General features: G+C 40.1%; 1 protein-coding gene across 7 annotated transcripts in view; it reads left to right on the plus strand.

The window, feature by feature from the left end:
* The window catches only part of LOC132399784 (cadherin-4-like), a 689,576-nt gene that overhangs the window by 294,775 nt on the left and 375,996 nt on the right, over positions 1 to 18,805 (plus strand). The window contains exon 1 of one of the 7 annotated variants that reach the window (XM_059980528.1): positions 2,069 to 2,121. The exons of the other annotated variants lie outside the window; for them this stretch is intronic. The gene's annotated coding sequence lies outside the window, so the exon portion shown is untranslated. Of the gene's footprint in view, positions 1 to 2,068; positions 2,122 to 18,805 lie in introns of those variants that run through there. 7 annotated transcript variants of the gene reach the window in all.

Here is an 18,805-nt window from a genome sequence, read left to right on the forward strand (position 1 = left end):
AGAAATATGGGTGTGTGAAATGCATTGCCAGGGGATGGAGACAGACACATTGGGAACATGTAAGAGACTCTGGATAAGCACATAAATGAATAAAAAATGGAGGGCTAATGGGGAGAGAAGCATTAGATTGATCTTGGAGTATGTTAAAAGATCAGCACAACATGGTGGGCTGACAAGTCTGTGTGCGCTTTACTGTTCTATGTTCTACTCGATTCCAAGAACCCTATATTAGCAATATACTGATCAATTAAATGCCATCTTTGACCTTTTACCATAGTTTAAGCAAAGAACTTATGGGTAGATTGGATCTTGGGGTAGGGGGGCTAGGTGTGGTTTAAGGAAGGACCACAGCCAACTGAACGAAAATGAGACATTCAATTTGAAAAATTTTGTCACAAAAATTATCCAAATTTATCATTAAAAACAAGTTTTGCAAGCCCCTTGACCACTTACACAGAATCAGCAAGAATTTGCTCTTGCTTGTGGACCTGAAATGGAGAAGAAACTACTTCTGGATCAGGTTTAGAAGTGAGTAATTTTGTTGTTTAAAGAGATAACTCTTTGTGTCCTTGATGTTCCAAAATCAATTACTCTTTTTTTTCTCTTCTGTGCTCACTATCCTTTCTGCATAAAGAATATAAATCGGTAGAAATACAGAGCAATGCTCCATAGAGTCAAGCTGATATTGTATAAATAGCATGAAGAACCTATGGAATTCAAAGTGTGGTTATTAAGATATCATTATGACTCATGCTATCATCTTTGAGTTTCTGTGATGGTTGCAGGACAGTGATTTGACAGTATGGATAACTGGAAAATCTCAGTAGTAGCACTGTGCCAGTAATTGAATGCTGAGATTGTCAAAACACGGAATTTATGAATATTAACTTCAGTATAGACAACAAGACAAAAGTTTTGAAGCTGCGAATGTGCAGCAACTTTAAAAACAAAGTGGCAGAAAGGAACTGAATTTAGAATGGGTATTGTTTCCACTTCAGAGATGAAAACAGGATATACTGTCAAAGTCCATTATGTTGTCTCCAGAAGTGCATTGAACAACATTGAATTATTAAGCGCTAATGAATGAGTAGGTGCTCTATTAGTAGAAACAAAATCTCTTTTCCCCCTTGGAGACACTGGCGAAAGTGATACAGGGAGAAGAATGCAGAACACTGATTGTTACTTACATTGCTTGGAAAATATTCTCAATCAAATTGAGTTTGCTTTGCACAATTTTGTTGTGATCATTTTGTGAAAATGGCTTTGTTCCTCAGTTCAGTATTCATTAACGTGCATGAATATTCATCTGAAGTGGATATCCACTCTGATCAAAGACCTATTTGGAACCTTCACTTACAGTTCACTAACTACTGCTGTTGCTAGGTGGAGAATCCACCTTGAAGCATTCCCAAATGATGCTGACTTAAAATGTACACATGGTAATAGCCCATTAATCTCACAACTCCAACCAATCCTCCACTGTGTCTGCAAGCCTCCTCATTGAATCTTGCATTCTTATTAGGATTGTTTTAAAATTAAAATGTAAATTTACATATTATTCATTGGGATTCTAAGCTTGTTGCGAGATTTCTCCCTTTTGTGCAGTCGTATGTGCTTTCACCTAATTCCCTTTAATTTCTGCAAATCCCCTCTTTTGCTCAGCATCTCTCCAATGGATTGTTTCTCTTTTGCAGTTGTCTGCTAATTGACATGAGCTCCATTCAAACTGATGGTTTAAATACAGATTTTGCTCTTTAAAGGACATCACAGAATAGTGGGAGAGCTGAATTAAACCAGTAAACATTTAGAATATATGTTAGTGCTTACATTCTAATGAAAATTTAGGAAGTCATATTTACAAATCATTGAAAATTACTGACACAGTAAATATATAAACAGACAAGTGGGCTGAAGAAAGCCGCCAATGGTTATTCAGAAAATAAAGTAGCAAGCATTTACATTCAAAGCAGGGAGGTAGGGAGTCCTGAGGAAGTGTTTGGCCTGAAAAGTCGACTGTTTATTCATTTCCATAGATGCTGCCTGACCTGATGAACTCCTCGAGCATTTTGTGTATGTTGCTTTGGATTTCCAACATCTGCAGGTTTTCTTGTGTTTGAAGAGGTTTGATGGTTGTTTTTACATCGGGGGGGGGGGGGGGAGCGGGGAGGGAGAAACAAATTTGGGCAATGTGGAATAAACAAGTATGTTTTGGGCCTCTGGTTCATAACATTTAAAGCGAATGTGACCATTGAAATATTATATATAAATCAATTCAATCCCATAAATTGTATTGCATTCCACTTTTTTTGTGGTGTTACACATATTTCACATTGGCTGGGAATTGGTGTCCTGCAGAAGACATGGATTAAGTGGATAGCCAGAGCCTTTTCCCCAAGGTGGAAATGGCTAATATAAGGGGGGTCATAATTTTAATGTGATTGGAGGAAAGTATATTGGGGAAGTCTTATGTCTTAAGTCAGAAGTCTTAAGATTTTTTTAGAGAGAGTGATAAGACCATAAGACATAGGAGCAGAATTAGGCCATTCAGCCCCTTGAGTCTGCTTCACCATTTCATCATGGCTGATCCCAGATCCCACTCAACCCCATACACCTGCCTTTTCCCCATAAACTTTGAAGCCCTGACCGATCAGGAAACTATCAATTTTCACTGTCTGTGGCAGAGCATTCCACAGAGTCACTGCTCTCTCACAAAAGAAAATCACCCTCACATCCTTTCTGAGATATGGGGGCCAAAACTGTTGACAGTACTTCAAGTGCAGCCTGACTAGTGTCTTTTAAAGGGTCAGCATTATCCCATTGCACTTATGTTCTATTCCCTTTGAAATGCATGCCAACTTTGCATTTGCCTTTTTTACCATAGCTTCAATTTGTAAATTAACCTTCTGGGGATCTTGAATGAGGACTCCTAAGTCCCTCTGTACCTCTGATGTTTGCATTTTCTCCCCATCTGAATAATAGTCTGTGCTTTTGTTTATTTTCCCAGAATGCATTATTATGTATTTCCCAATGCTATACAGTTGGCCCTCCTTATCCGGGAGGGATTGGTTCCGGGACCTCCCACAGATACCAAAAAACATGGATGCTCAAGTCTCTTACATAAAATGACGTAGTATTTGTATATACCCTACACACATCCTCCCGTATACTTTAAATTATCTCTAGATTACTTATAATACCTAATACAATGTAGATTAAATGTAAAAAGTTGTTATACTGTAATGTTTAAGGAATATTGACAAGGAAAAAAACTACATGTTCCTGTCGCTCACAACACAAGCAGCAAATGAACAAGATGCGAGGCGAACAATGATCAAACGACAAGTAAAACTTTTAATCATCTCTAGATTACAGAATTTATTAACCTAATACAGTGGAAATGCTATGTAAATAGTTGGTACATTGTTTTGTTTAGGGAATATTGGCAAGAAAAAAATCTGTACATGCTCCTCTCACTCACAGCACAAGCAGCGAAAGAACGGATTTGTGAGGCTGTAGCGCTTTACATAGCCAGCCAGCCAGCCATCCCTTACTAGCCTTAAACTCTTTACTCTTGCTCTCATCAACGCTGTCACAGTAGGGTTCATAGAGACGAAGAGCTTTTTCACGTATAATTTGGCCATCGACAGGGATATGCTTCTGTGACATGTCCTCTAGCCACTCGCTTAATGCTTTCTCAGTCTTCGCAAGCACTTTAGCATGAACCAGAGAGACCATTTTTGTCGCTGTAAGGGCAGCATTAACACTTACATGAATTTCAGCTTCTTTCTGCTTTATTGTGCAAATGTTTGATTCGTTCTTACCGACCTAACGGCCCACTTCGGAATGCGACATGCCACTTTTCAAAAGATCTAATATTTCTACTTTCTTGGCGAGAGATAGCACTTTACGCTCCCTCTTAGCCTTTGAGAAATTGCTTTGACCACGTAATTGCTTTTTAGGAGCCATTTTTTCACAGGAACCAAGTAGCGAGCGAACAATGCTTGAAAAACAAGTGCTGGAAGAGCACTTGCGGGTTTTCTCGATTCGCGGTTGGCTGAATTCGAGCACGGGGAGCTCATGGACTGGATACAATCTGCCACTTCTTTGCCCATTCTTCCAATTTGCAATCTCATTGCTTTCTTAACACTGCTTACCCCTCCACCTATCTTTGTATCATCTGTACACTTCGCCACAAAGCCATCAATTCCATTATCTAAATCTTTGACAGAAGATGTGTAAAGTAGCAGTCCTAATACTGACCCCTCAGGAACACTGACAGTCACTAGCAACCAACCAGAAAAGTCCCCCTTTATTCCCACTTGCTGCCTCCTGCTGTCAGCCATTCCTCTATCCATGCCAGTATTTTTCCTGTAATGCCATAGGGTGTTATTTTGTTAAACAGCCTCATGTGTGGCACATTATCAAATGCCTTCTGAAAATCCAAGTAAATGACATCTACTGCCTCTCCTTTGTCCACGTTGTTTGTTACTTCCTCGAAGAATTCTCGCAGATTTGTCAGATTAGTGATACGTGTTTGGAACGCACTACCAGTTTGGTGATGGTGGAGGGAAATACGTTAGGGACATTTAAGAAACTCTTGGACAGGCAAATTGATGATAGAAAGGTGGGGGGCTATGTAGGAAGGAAGGATTAGATTGATCTTAAGTCAGGTTAACAGGTCAGCACAGTATCATGGGCTGAAGGGACTGTAATGGGCTGCAATATTCTATGTTCTAAATCCTATGAAAGTGGGCAAAATAATACATGGTATTGGGCTGCTTTAAAAACAGAAACATGTTCTAAAATGGGACTTGAGGTTTTCCCCACAGGACTTCATTCAACTGAGTACAATTTCAGAGGGTTCAGTAAAGGGTGTCAGCAGTTTAAGGGTATTCTTCACAGCAGTCAGCTACCAACAACTCAGACAGTAACTACTATGAGGGAGAATAAAGGAAGAGGGTACAGGTTCATAGGCTTACAGAATGTCATTTTGAAGACCTGATGCTAAATATCAAGGCCAGGAGTGGTGTTTTGCATGTCAGGTGGAATTGGAGAGACAGTGTGTGATGTTGCAAGAGATCTATCAGGGCTGTTGTCAGATTATCATAACAAAACATGGCAGGGATAGACTAATCCATTATTTAGAATATCACAATAATGCAAGAAATTTCATGACCTTACCAGATAGGTCAAGATGAGTTCAGAATCAAATTTAACGTCATTGGCATATGTTGTGAAATTTGTTGTATTTGCGGCAGCAGTACAATCCAATACATAATAATACAGTAAAAACCTCTGAATTATAGTAAGTATATATATTAAATAGTTAAATAAGTAGTGCAAAAATAGAAATAAAAAAACTGGTAATGTAGTGTTCATTGGTTTAGAAATCAGATGGCAGAGGGGGAGAACCTCTTCCTGAATTGTTGAGTGTGCGCCTTCAGGCTTTTGTATCCTTGTCCTGATGGCAGCAATGAGAACAAAGCTTGACCTGAGTGATGGGGGTCCTTAATGATGGGAGCTTCCTTTTGGAGGCATTGCTAATTGAAGATGTCCTGCATACTACAGAGGCTAGTGCCCATGATCGAGATAAATAAGTTTACAGCTTACTTTGATCCTGAACAGTGGTGCCCCAATACCAGACAGTAATGCAGCCAGTTAGAATGCTCTCCATGGCACATCTGTAGAAATTTGTGAGTGCTTTTGGTGACATACAAATCTCCTCTACAACCAGAGGTCATGATACATATTGGTACCAACATCATACGTAGGAAAAGGGAGGAGGTCCTGAAAACAGACAACAGGTTGATAGGAAGGAAGTTGAGAAGCAGGACCTCCAAAGTAGTAATCTCGGGATTACTGCCTCTGCCATGCGACAGTGAGTTTAGGAGTAGAGTTAGATGGAGGACATATGTATGGCTGAGGGATTGGAGCAGGGGGCAGGGATTTAGATTTCTGGATCACTGGGACCTCTTTTGGGGCAGGCGTGACCTGTACAAAAAAGATCGGTTGCACTTGAATCCGAGGGGGTCTAATATCCTGGCAGACAGGTTTGCTAAGGCTATTGGGGAGAGTTTAAACTAGAATTACTGGGGGGTGGGAACCAAACTGAAGGGACAGAGGAAGGGGCTGTTGGCTCACAAATAGAGAAAGCTTGGAGACAGTGCGAGAGACAGGATAGGCAAGTGATAGAGAAGGGATGTGCTCAGACCGATGGTTTGAGATGTCTCTATTTTAATGCAAGTAGTATTATGAATAAAGCAGATGAGCTTAGAGCGTGGATCAGTACTTGGAGCTATAATGTTGTGGCTATTACAGAGACTTAGATGCTCAAGGGCAGTAATGGTTACTTAGAGTGGCAGGCTTTAGATGTTTCAGAAAGGATAGGGAGGGAGGCAAAAGAAGTGGGGGCATGTCACTGCTGATCAGAGATAGTGTCATGACTGCAGAAAAGGTGGAAGTCATGGTGGGATTGTCTACTGAGTCTCTGTGGGTGGAAGGTAGAAACAGGAAGGGGTCAATAACTCACTTGATGTTTTTTATGGACCACCCAATAGTAACGGGGACATCAAGGAGCAGATAGGGAGAGATTCTGGAAAGGTGTAATAATAATAGGGTTGTCATGATGGGAAATATTAATTTCCCAAATATTGATTGGCATCTCCCTAGACTGAGGGGTTTAGATGGGGTCGATTTGTCAGGTGTATTCAGGAAGGTTTTCTGACACAAAATGTAAATAAGGCTACAAGAGGAGAGGCTGTACTTGATCTGGTATTGGCAAATGAATCTGGTCAGGTGTCAGGTCTCTCATTGGGAGAGAATTTTGGAGATAGTGATCACAATTCTATCTCCTTTACCATAGCATTGAAGAGGGATAGGAACAGACAAGCTTGGAAAACGTTTAACTGGAGTAAGGGGAAATATGAAGGAATAGGCAGGAACTTGGAAGCATAAATTGGCAACCGATGTTCTCATGGAAATATATGGCAGAAATGTGGCAAATGTTCAGGGGATATTTGCGTGGCATTCTGCATTGGTATATTCCAATGAGACAGGGAAAAGTTGGTAGGGTACAGGAACCATGGTGTACAAAGGCTGTTGAAAATCTAGTCAAGAAGAAAAGAAAAGCTTACGAAAGGTTCAAAAAATTAGGTAATGCTAAGATCTAGAAGATTATAAGGCTAGCAGGATGGAGTTTAAGAATGAAATTAAGGGAGCCAGAAGGGGCCATGAGAAGGCCTTAGCGAGAAGGATTAAGGAAACCCCCAAGGCATTCTACAAGTATGTGAAGAGCAAGAGGATAAGACGTAAGAGAATAGGACTAATCAAGTGTGACAGTGGAAAATTGTGTATGGAACTGGAGGAGATAGCAGAGATAATGAATACTTTGCTTTAGTATTCACTACAGAAGAGGATCTTGGCAATTGTAGGGATGATTTACAGCAGAATGAAAAGCTTGAGCATATAGACATTTAGAAAGAGGATGTTCTGGAGCTTTTTGAAAGCATCAGGTTGGATAAGTCTCTGTAACTAGATGAGATATACCCCGGGCTACTGTATGAGGCAAGGGAGGAGATTGCTGAACCTCTGGCAATGATCTTTGCATCTTCAATGATGATGGGAGAGGTTCTGGACGATTGGAGGGTTGCAAGTGTTGTTCCCTTATTCAAGAAAGGGAATAGAGTTAGCCCAGGAAATTATAGACCAGTGAGTCTTACTTCAGTGGTTGGTAAGTTGATGGAGAAGATCCTGAGAAGCAGGATCTATGAACATTTGAGAAGGCATAATATGATCAGGAATAGTCAGCATGGCTTTGTCAAAGGGAGGCAGGTCATGCCTTACGAGCCTGATTGAATTTTTGAGGATTTGACTAAACACATTGATGAAGGTAGAGCAGTAGATGTAGTGTGTATGGATTTCAGCAAGGCACTTGATAAGGTACTGCATGCAAGGCTTATTAAAAAAGTAAGGAGGCATGGGATCCAAGGAGACATTGCTTCATAGATCCAGAACTGGCTTGCTCACAGAAAGCAACGAGTGGTTGTACACGGGTTGTATTCTGCATGGAAGTCGATGACCATAACTGTGTCTCAGCGATCTGTTCTGATCTCATCGTGATTTTTGTAAATGACCTGGATGAGGAAGTGGAGGGATGGGGCAGTAAATTTGCTGATGACACAAAGGTTGGGGGTGCTGTGGATAGCGTGGAGGGCTGTCCGAGGTTACAGGGGGACATTGATAGGATGCAAAACTGGGCTGAGAAGTGGCAGATGGAATCCAACCCAGGTAAGTGTGAGGTGGTTTATTTTGATAGGTCAAATATGATGACAAAATATAGTACTAATGGTAAGACTCTTGGCAGAATCAGAAAGATCCTGGGGTCTGAGTCCACAGGACATTCAAAAGATGCTGCACATTTTGACTCTGTGATTAAGAAGGCGTACAGTGCATTGGCCTTCATCAACCCTGGTATTGACTTTAGGAGCCGAGAGGCAATGCTACAGCTAGATAGGACCCTGGTCAGACCCTACTTGGAGTACCGCGCCCATTTCTTGTCACTTCACTACAAGAAGGATGTGGAAGCCATAGAAAGGGTGCAGAGGAGATTTACAAGAATAGGTTGAGTGAACTTGGCCTTTTCTCCTTGGAGCATCAGAGGATGAGAGGTGACCTGATAGAGGTGTATAAGATGATGAGAGGCATTGATCACGTGGATAGTCAGAGGCTTTTTTCCCAGGGCTGAAATGGCTAACATGAGAGGGCACATTTTTAAGGTGCTTGGAATAGATACAGAGATCTCAGGGGTAAGTTTTTGATGCAGAGAGTGGTGAGTGCATGGAATGGGCTGCCGGCAACGGTGCTGAAAGTCGATCTGATAGGGTCATTTCAGAGACTCCTGGATAGGTACAAGGAGCTTAGAAAAATAGAGGGCTATGTGTAACCTTAAGTAATTTCAAAGTAAATACATGTTTGGCACAGCATTGTGGGCCAAGGGGCCTGTATTGTCTTATAGGCTTTCTATGTTTCTATGATATGCTGGAACTTGAAGCTGCTCACTCTTTCCACTTCTGATCCCTTTATGAGGACCAGTGTGTGTTACCCTTCCACGATGATAGCCTAGACTCTAACATTGAGCTTGGCACAGGTGCTCAGTTGCACACTCCGTTGCATAAGTATGCTATTAATCGTAAAGCATTACTGTATCCATGCCTCTTTAACCTGATCCCTTCATTGTAATTCTATCCCCTACATCAGCAGTGCAACAGTCAAATTCCAAAGGTAATGCAATGTCATTCATCACATCGATTTAGACAAAACTAGTGAGAAGTGGGTGAGGCAGGGCAATTGCAGGTACAAAGTGAGACTTTCCTGCAATCCATGGGGAGAAGGGGCTGTCTTGCCTCAAATCACCTAAAGAGCAACTATGAATGTATTGACATTGGATGCTCACAAGTGGTATGGACAATATATCCTCTATGATTTAATGAACACTAAAATCACTCATTACTGATTGTCCTAAAGGAGATTTCAGTGTAACTTTTGTCTCTGTCGGGCGTCATAATAGACCATTTGTATTCCGCTCCCTATAACGAAGATAACATGGATTAAGAGAGGGTGGAACAGGATTGTACGGAGAAATGATGAAGAATACAGACTTTGTTTCATTTATTGTCTCACAGCCCTACCTCTGAGACAGGCACTGGAAGGGAAGAATGGCTTTGGTTACAGGGACATGGGAAGATGCACAAGCAGTTTTTAGTTAGGTGTAAGGAATCTGTGTGGGAACTTGTTGGAAGAGGCATCAATATTGCCACAGAGGACAGAGGCCTATGGTTGGGAATTTCATCACAAGGCTGACTGGGGAAATGCAATCAGGTGATCTGTGTGCTGTTAAGCTCGTTTCACTAAAGGAGGAAAGGATGAGATTGCTGGAGTCCAGTTCATGCTCTAGCAGGATGTTGTATAGGGCCATGACCCCTAGAACAAGAGAGCATGCACAATTCTTCATTGAAGAAAAATACCAATTCTGTTACAAAGCATCTATTGTTTAGGTGTGAGCTGCTGAGGAAGTAAAAGCAGACACGTTCTTTTTAATGCACATAGTTTCTGTTTAAGGTCTGGTGTCCTATTGCATTTGGACAGCTTGAAGTTCCAAGAACATCAGGAGTTCTATGTGAGGAGTAAGATGCCACCTATGAGCAGCTTGTTGCTGTCTAAGCAGAATTTCATGTAACTCCCACACTTTGACAGGGGCAAAGGCGTACCATCAGTGGGTGACTAACTGTTCTCCATGAATGAAAAGAGTAGCAGAGTGACTGCCTTGTGTGGCAGGGTGATGTCATGCATAGGGAGAAACTCTAAGTAGGAAGAGGTATGGCATGTGGGAACAGAAGACCATAAGATCAAAAGACATAGGAGCAGAATTAGGCCATTTGGCCCATTCAGTGTGCTCTGCCATTCAATCATGACTCATCCTTTCCCCCTCCTCAGCCCCACTCCCTGTCCATCTCCCCATAACCTTTGATGCTGTGTCCAATCAAGAACCTATCAAGTTCTGCCTTAAATACACTAAACAACCTGGCCTCCACAGCTGCCTAAGGGAATAAATTCCACAAATTCACTACCCTCTGGCTAAAGAAATTTCTCTGCATCTCTGTTTTAAATGGACACCTCTCTATCCTGAGGCTGTGCCCTCTTGTCCTAGACTCCCCCTCCATGGGAAACATCCATTCCACATCAACTCTTTCAACATTTGAAAGGTTTCAGTGAGATCCTCCACATTCTTTTAAATTCCACTGCGTACATCAGAGCTATCAAACTTTCATCAAATGGTAGTGCTTTCATTCCTGGCATAATCCTTATGAATTTCCTCTAAATATCTCTCTTGAGTGCAGAAACAGAGATGTGTACTACCTCCACTTATCCAACTGGGAAGACTGAAAAGCAGGAACTAGATGGATGTGATTCAGAATCTGTTAGCTGCTTTGCCATTGGAGGTGAATTGGTTCAAGTCCTTTAAAGAGTTGATATTGTATGGGTCAGGATGTTGAGGTCACTGGTTACAAGGTCATCAAATCACCTTTCACTGTGGCCTCTGCAGCAGTGTGCTGCCTGCCATTCCAGGCATCAAATGGGTGGAAGGAGCAATCGGAAACCTGCTTATCTTGGGCTGAAGTCTCTCATGGGTTATAAAAGTTACCTGTATTGACTGAAAGGAAAGTAAGCGGTCAGACTGCAGCCACAGAGGAGTCAGTGTGATAAATCAGCAGAACATCAAAGCTCACAATTGTGAAATGGGGAAAGTAGCAGAGATTACAGTGCAAACCCAGATATTAAGAGTTTTCATTCTTGCATTTATTTTCGATGTTGTAAATCACTTTGAACATCAAGCACTTCTCAAACTCTTCTTCATTTAAAGCAAATCACACCCTTCATTCAGTAGAAATAAGCAACACTGATATGGCAGCTCCTTCAGTCCCTGCAGTGTCTGGCACAGAAACATTGCTAATAAACCACTGCCAATGGTGTCATCACTAAGACATCCAATGAATGCATATGTTGGCAGAGCTAATCCCATTACTTTTGGACTTTGGAGTGTATTGAAGAAGACTGCAGCGAGTTATGAAGCACTCCCATTTCTGGCGTCCCAATGTCAATGAAGTTTCACTTTAAATAGGGCTAAAAGCAAAAATATAATGTGGTGTGCACCTTACTGTACCGAATCCATTCCTTGACTTAGACCTTATCAACTGCAATTGTGCATAATTTAAGTTTAATTTGAATTTCTTGAGAATGCTGTTTATATGATGTAATGTGCCTGCAATGCAGCTACTAGTAAGATTTTCATTAGACTTGTGCATACATGCACTTGTATGCATGACAAAAGCCTTTGGCTTTTGGTAAAGATGAAAGTGGGTGCCATTTGAATGGTGTCATCATGCCATGCATGTCTCATGCTGGATTAACATTAAGCATGTGAAGAGTGCAGCAGAGTGCCCTGTTCACTTTTCCTTTGGTGTGAACTCACCAGGAAGTAACTGCACCTGAGATCTATTCTGGAGAAAGACTATTTTTGCATAGCTGGTACATTAAATAAAAGCTGATTAATGTAGTTTCTGGGCCTAATTTTATGGGGTGAATATTAGAAGAGATCATAATTTTTTGAATCAAATAGAAACCTATGTAATTATGTGATCACTCGAGCTGAGATATTGACTGTTTTTCAAGATATTGACTGTTGGTTGGTCTTCTGATGGCTGTAGAGGCCAATCTGAGATCCATGTAGGAAGATTCCCTTAATGGAGAAAACCTGTGTGTGACTTTGTTGAATATGTGGAGGCTGATACACAGGCAGCTACCATAAAGTCCTTGGCAGATCTTGGGCGCAGGGTCCTGTAGCACAGAAGGCAAGACGACTGGTGACCCTTCATTGTGGTAGCCTTCCTCCAACTTCACTGCCATTATGATGTGTCATCATCTTCTGCCAGCTCTACCATTAAGGTCCTGGTTGGATTGCTGTTTGGCTGAAATTCCCCCTTGATCTTACCACTAACTAAGCATTAGACGGCTAAATTTCAAATTGCCTCACTCTTGGGATCTCAGGAACTCACAAGCCTACACCAGACAAGGTGATGATTTTCAAAGAAAAAAATAAAACCCTATTAAAAGTATGTGAAGTAATGAGAGGTTTTGGCTTTATGTATTGCAGGAAAAATCTGAAGTAAAAAGCATAATGCTGCACACATTCACTAGAAGAAAGCCTGGTGGAAAGGTGCCTGAATACAAAACAATGCATCAAACTCTAATGAGCAGCAATTGATTTAATAAGAGAACCTTAAGATTATGAAGGGATGGAACTGGGCAGTTACAAAACATTATTTAAGATAATTTGGGAATATAGAAGAAGGCAATGGATTAATTGAAGAGAGGAAAAAGAGAGAACATCTAGATTTGCCTTTTCTGAAATTCTGGAGCTGCTTGAGGCCCAGTGGCAATTCCTTTGTCAGTACAGAACATGACATTGAAGATAACTGAGCACCATCATACCTCATTTCGTGCAGGTGTATGCATCTGCTTGATTCCACATTACTTCAGGGATTGCAGTTAGGATGGAGAATCTCTTCTCCATTTTCTGTTGTCACTCTTTTTGCAATTGCTGTAGGATCAACTCTTCCAAATATTGCCAACGTCTACGTCCTCCTCATGTCCCCACCTCTTCTGCCTGCATTTCTGCTTGAAATATGTAAAAGTCAAATTTTGTTCTGGAACATATACTATTTATTGACATTTGTGTCAAGCTAACTTAGACATATCCAAGGCCAACGTTAGCATTATATAAATGCAAATATATTTTGTTCCTTCATGCATTCAGGGTAGGCCTTGTATAAACACATCTCTTTAAAGAATTATATATTTCTGAAGACCTCTTTTGTTCTTTAACTCTTTCCTCCTCCATTTCTTACAACACATTCAGTGAACGATAAAGGTTTCTCTCCTCTCATTTTGCTAGTAGTAGCACGTGAAGTGCTTCAATAGATAATAATTTTCAAAGCTTTTTCTTAAACATAAATTTGTATTCTCTCAAGAACATTCTCCTGTACATTTCTTTCTTTATTCATTAGATTATTAAATGGCCTAGAAGCTTAACAACCTCAAAAGTCTCCCCTTTTAGGAACATATTCTGAAACTTACTATTGCTATTGCTTTCTCAGTTCTGGTTCTATTCACTTAGTCCATTTTTCCATTTCACTCAATCTGATTTTTATTTACCATTGCAGCTTTGCAACAAAAGCCGGCAGATTTCAGAATGAGAATCACGTTTAATAGCACAGGCATATGTCATGAAATTTGTCATTATATGGCAGCAGTACATTGCAGTGTGTTGGCGCGTGGCCAAGTGGTTAAGGCATTCATCTAGTTATCTGAAGGTTGCTAACTCGAGCCTTGGCTGAGACTGCGTATGTGTCCTTGAGCAAGGACACATAGCTCTGTGACGACACCGGTGCCAAGCTATATGAGACCTAATGCCCTTCCCTTGGACAACATTGGTGGCATGCAGCTTGGGCAACTGCCAAAAAATAACCCCTGGAAACTCCATGGTCTATTGAGACTAATGGAGGCCTACACATTGTAATACATAATAATCATTATCATTACGTGTTGTGTCTTATGATGTTGGAAGTGGTTTGAAGTGGTTTGCCATTGCCTTGTTCTGGGCACTGACCCCCAAGATGGGAGTCTCCAGATATTATCAATAATCTTCAGATATTGCCTGGCATCAGAGGTCGCATAACCAGGTCTTGTGATATACACCAGCTGCTCAAGTGACCATCCACACCTGCTCCCATGGCTTCTTGTGACCTTGATTGGGGGGCTAAGCAGGTACTCCACCTTGCCCAAGGGTGATCTGCAGGCTAGTGCGGAGAAGGACAGCCTTACACCTCCTTTGGTAGAGACGTATCTCCATCTTGCCATCTAACATATTAAAAACTGTAAATCACACTCTGAAGTACATATATGTTTTTCAAAAGTTAAATTAAATAGTAGTGCAAAAAGAGGAAAAAAAGGGTAGAGAGGTAATGCTCATGGTTTCAATGTCCATTCAGAAATCTGACAGCAGAGGGAAGGAAGCTATTCCTGAATCATCGAGTATGTGCCTTCAGCCTCCTGAACCTCCTCCCTGATGGTAGCAATGAGAAGAGGGCATGTCTTGAGGGATGGGGTCCCTGAATGATGGATGCCACCTTGATTTGAATACAATTATTGGATCAAAGACACAAAAGAAAGTACGTTCAATATGGGTGAATATTGAGAAAAGGATTAAAATCTATGTTGCATAGCCATATGAACCTTCAGTTTCAATAACTAACACAAAAAAGCAATTACAAACTCTTAGTATCACTTGTTCCATAAATCATATTGAATTTACCATATCAAGGACTCTCCCTTGACCAGGAGGGTAGTTCTTCCAAAATTTCTGTTTCTTTCTCCATTTGCAAAGGGTGACCTTGAATTTAACGGTAAACAAATACTACCTGCAGCCACTGAGATCAAGAGAGCCTTGTTCTGAAAAATATGTTGGTTGAGATTTTTTTGACAGGCTAATGCAGGATGAGCATAATAGAGAAAAAAAACAATTTAAATTCAGTCCAGACTTTTCATTTAATAATGTATCCAAAGTAAGATTGCAAATCACGATTTTTGCAGTAGCTGCTCTCCTTTGCATTGGTTATGATGCTGCAACTCATTTCCATGTATCCACGATATACCTCAAACACCAAGGGAAACCAGTGCTCAAAGAGGGCAGCAGTGGCCATAAACAAAAGGGTTGCTGCTAAATTATTGACAACTCTACAAAGCTGTTACGCAGAGTCATTTTTCCGTGCACATCCAAAAGCCAGGTGATCTATTGCTGAGGTTCTGCTCAAAGTTTGATATTGATTGACAGCTTTGCACAAGGGTAATGTAGTGAAAGGGAAGAGGGAGGGTGAGAGAAACACTCAAAGAGGACACAAGACTAATGAGATGCAAGCTGTCAGTTACCAGAACATCATACAAGATATGGATCCAGTCTAAAAGTCAATGGAATTATAGGAGAATAAAAAACAAAGGATTGAGCAGAGGAACATATGATCTGTCACAATTAGCTACAAATATGTATTTTACTGAAAATATTCCTCTGCCCAAATAATCTTCTGCCAGTATTTGATGGAAAGGAAAAAGCAGATATTCTGTATTTAAGTGTCACTACTCAGACTTAATGTTCTATCTAAAGAGAACACAACAGAAATGAGCAAAATAAAATTGTATTTGCTTGGTGCTTTTGAGCTGTTTCCTTTCTCATCTTCAGCCTGAGGTTTAGTTTTAAAATGTGCACTTACCTCAGGTTGTATTAAAGGTCAGTCATAAGCAAGCCATTACAGAAATGTGGAGAGCAGAGGAATTAAAAAATATGTACTTATACCTGGTATTCAGCCTCTTAACAAAGACTATTCTTAAATTTAAAGAACTTTGATTTTCAATACCATTAGAAACTGAAAGCAATGTACTGCATAAATTACTGATGTAAAGATGATCTTTAATATAATCATAAGACTATGAATTGAATTGACTTTATTTCTTACATCTTTCACATACATGAAGAGTAATAATACTTACGTTATGTCTCCATCTAAATGTGTAATGTGCAATCATAGTAATATATCAATCATAGTCTGTCCATAGCTTGAGATATAGGAGCAGAAATAGGCCATTTGGTCCATCCAGTCTGTTTCGTCATTCAATCGTGGCTGATTTATTAAATCTCTCAACCCCATTCTCTTGCCTTCTCCCAATAAATGTAACTGTATTGTCTGGGATTATAAATAGACTTCAAAGAATTCCTGTCTGCTCAGAATCCTCTGCCAATGGAAATATGCACATGAAAGCTAAGTTCTGTAGACTCTAGAGGCACTGTCTTGTACACAGGTATCAACTTGGGGAGAAATGTTAGAAAATCTTTATAGCTGGCAGAGATCAAAAAATAACTAAAACAGATGGAATTAAGTCTACCTAATGTGTTCATTTACATGCAATACCCTGAAGGATTTTGTTAAGTAACAGTGCATATTTTAGTGCAGTATTAATCCAGAAATTGCTTTAAAAATTTTCCATCATGAATACTTGGTCAACATCGCCTCACATTTGGTGCAATATCTTTAAAATGCAGTATAATGCTAGGAGGAATGTTTAAAATGTCTGTAATAAATTAAATAACTTTTAGATTTTTAAATAATAAGAGTTATAACATCAAAGACAGGAAGAGAATTGTGAAGTACTACCAAGCAGCCTGAGCTGCGTGTAACTCCGACCGGAGGCAACAGCAAAGACGAGATAACAAGGATGGTTTATCTCGCAGAGAGATGAGCTCGGTCTTTGATGCTCTGTTTCACATTGTGTATTAGGTTTCAATGCTCTCTTGCTGTGGAACAAGGAAGGCCAGATGCAACAGAAGACTAAAACAGCATGAAGTTAAAATCTGACTGTGCACTTCACATGTTAACTGAATATTATGCACAAGGGAAAACAGGCTTTGAGATTTGTAAGCATCTAGCTGTTGATATACAAGTGTGGCTTGGTCAGTAAAGGCTTCTGCACTCTTGGCAGCTCAAAGAGAATGGTTTGTACAGCTAGAAGAGTCAATTACCCACAATTATACATTATCATTTTCCCTATTTTACTTAAAACATAACAATTTGTTCTAACAATAGTGTTCCCTTGTTGCCTCTCAAGCAATGAAGAATGTCTTAACAGCCAGGTCTAAAATGTTGAACCAGAATCAATACTATTTTTGATGATGTTACATTGGTTTCCTTTGATTGATGGGCAGTCATTTCAGTTGTTCTGCATTCGTCTTCCTCCCCTGATATTTAGTTTGCTGGCTTTTCCCTTTCTACGCCAAGCTTTACACTGGTCCAACAAACAATCTAGTCCCATTCCACTCCTTTTATGCTGCTTTTCCCAATGGTTCCCAACATTTCTGGGTATCTGTCTACAATCACTTAAATGATGGAGCATTGAATTCAATGATTCATGAAAGGATGAAAAATGTGAAAAACACATATAGCAAAAGGAAATTTTAAAAAGTCAAAAGAATGTTAAGTATGTATTCAGCGCTTCCTAATTGACTCTGATAGAAATGGAGGCATGTGAAAGAGAAGAGTTCTAGGCTAATGATACCAAGTGATTTCCCTTGTGGCTCCTTAAGTGATCTCTTTGTCCCAGGTGGAGGATGCCAACCTGGGATTCAGCTCCTCATTACTATTAAAATGATTCTGTCAAAGCATGGCCATACCAGTTTTAGTTTTGAATTTCTAGCTTGCATAAGGAATGTCCAAACTTAATTAGCTTTTGCAAGCAACTGCACAAAGTGACCAAGTGTATGCCATTAAGAAAGGAGGGAAGAATAAAGTTCAAACAAATCCCTACAAGTCTGTTGAGTGGTTCACTTCAGCTTCTTTCAGAAAAGGTGTTATATTTCACAGTGATGATCTTTCTTCTGGCTTCCGGTACTGTGAAAATGCAAAGGAGAGGATGGTTTCAAAGAATGTTCAATTCATCTAGCTACTATATATATTTCAAAGGAGAATTTTTAGACAAAGACATAGACAGTGAAAAAATCAATTATTTCTGTTACTGCCTTTAGCTCTCATGTTGTAGAGAAATAATGTAAATTTAAATGTTAAGTCAAATTTAAAGGTTCATTGCCGTATGTTCTATATCAAAATAAATGCATATCACTGGATGTCAGTCACTAATTACTTTTCTGTTAAAGTGAACCATATCCTCATCTTTTTTATGTTTTAATTGTTCAGACAATACATCCTGGCAGCCTTATTTGTCTGTATAATAACCTTGCAGCACTTATCACGGACTTTCAGGAACTTGTGCACAATAACTTCCAGCCTTCTTCCTGACAGGCCTTGTGCTCTTTCCCATGATCCACATGCAATTTAATTGTTTAAAATGAGGATACTTCCAAATACATAAATATCAGAATTGCTCTGATATCTTTTGTGGCAATAATTTCAGTAAGTTGCACATGGATAGTCTATACATTACTGCATATGAAAAACAGTGGCCAAATAAAGGGATTTTCTGTGACACAACCATGGACATAAAGGAAGACCTTCCACATTTTATTGACAAAGCCCATTACACAAACTTAGGGTGGAATGAGAAGGGGTGGGGGGTTGGGGATAGTGGGGTTGTCAGGGGAAATGTATGGCCATGTTTTGTTTCAGTGGGTTGTGCTCTGCAGTGTAAA

Source organism: Hypanus sabinus, chromosome 9 (assembly GCF_030144855.1).
Source record: "Hypanus sabinus isolate sHypSab1 chromosome 9, sHypSab1.hap1, whole genome shotgun sequence".
NCBI classification, from domain to species: Eukaryota; Metazoa; Chordata; class Chondrichthyes; order Myliobatiformes; family Dasyatidae; genus Hypanus; species Hypanus sabinus.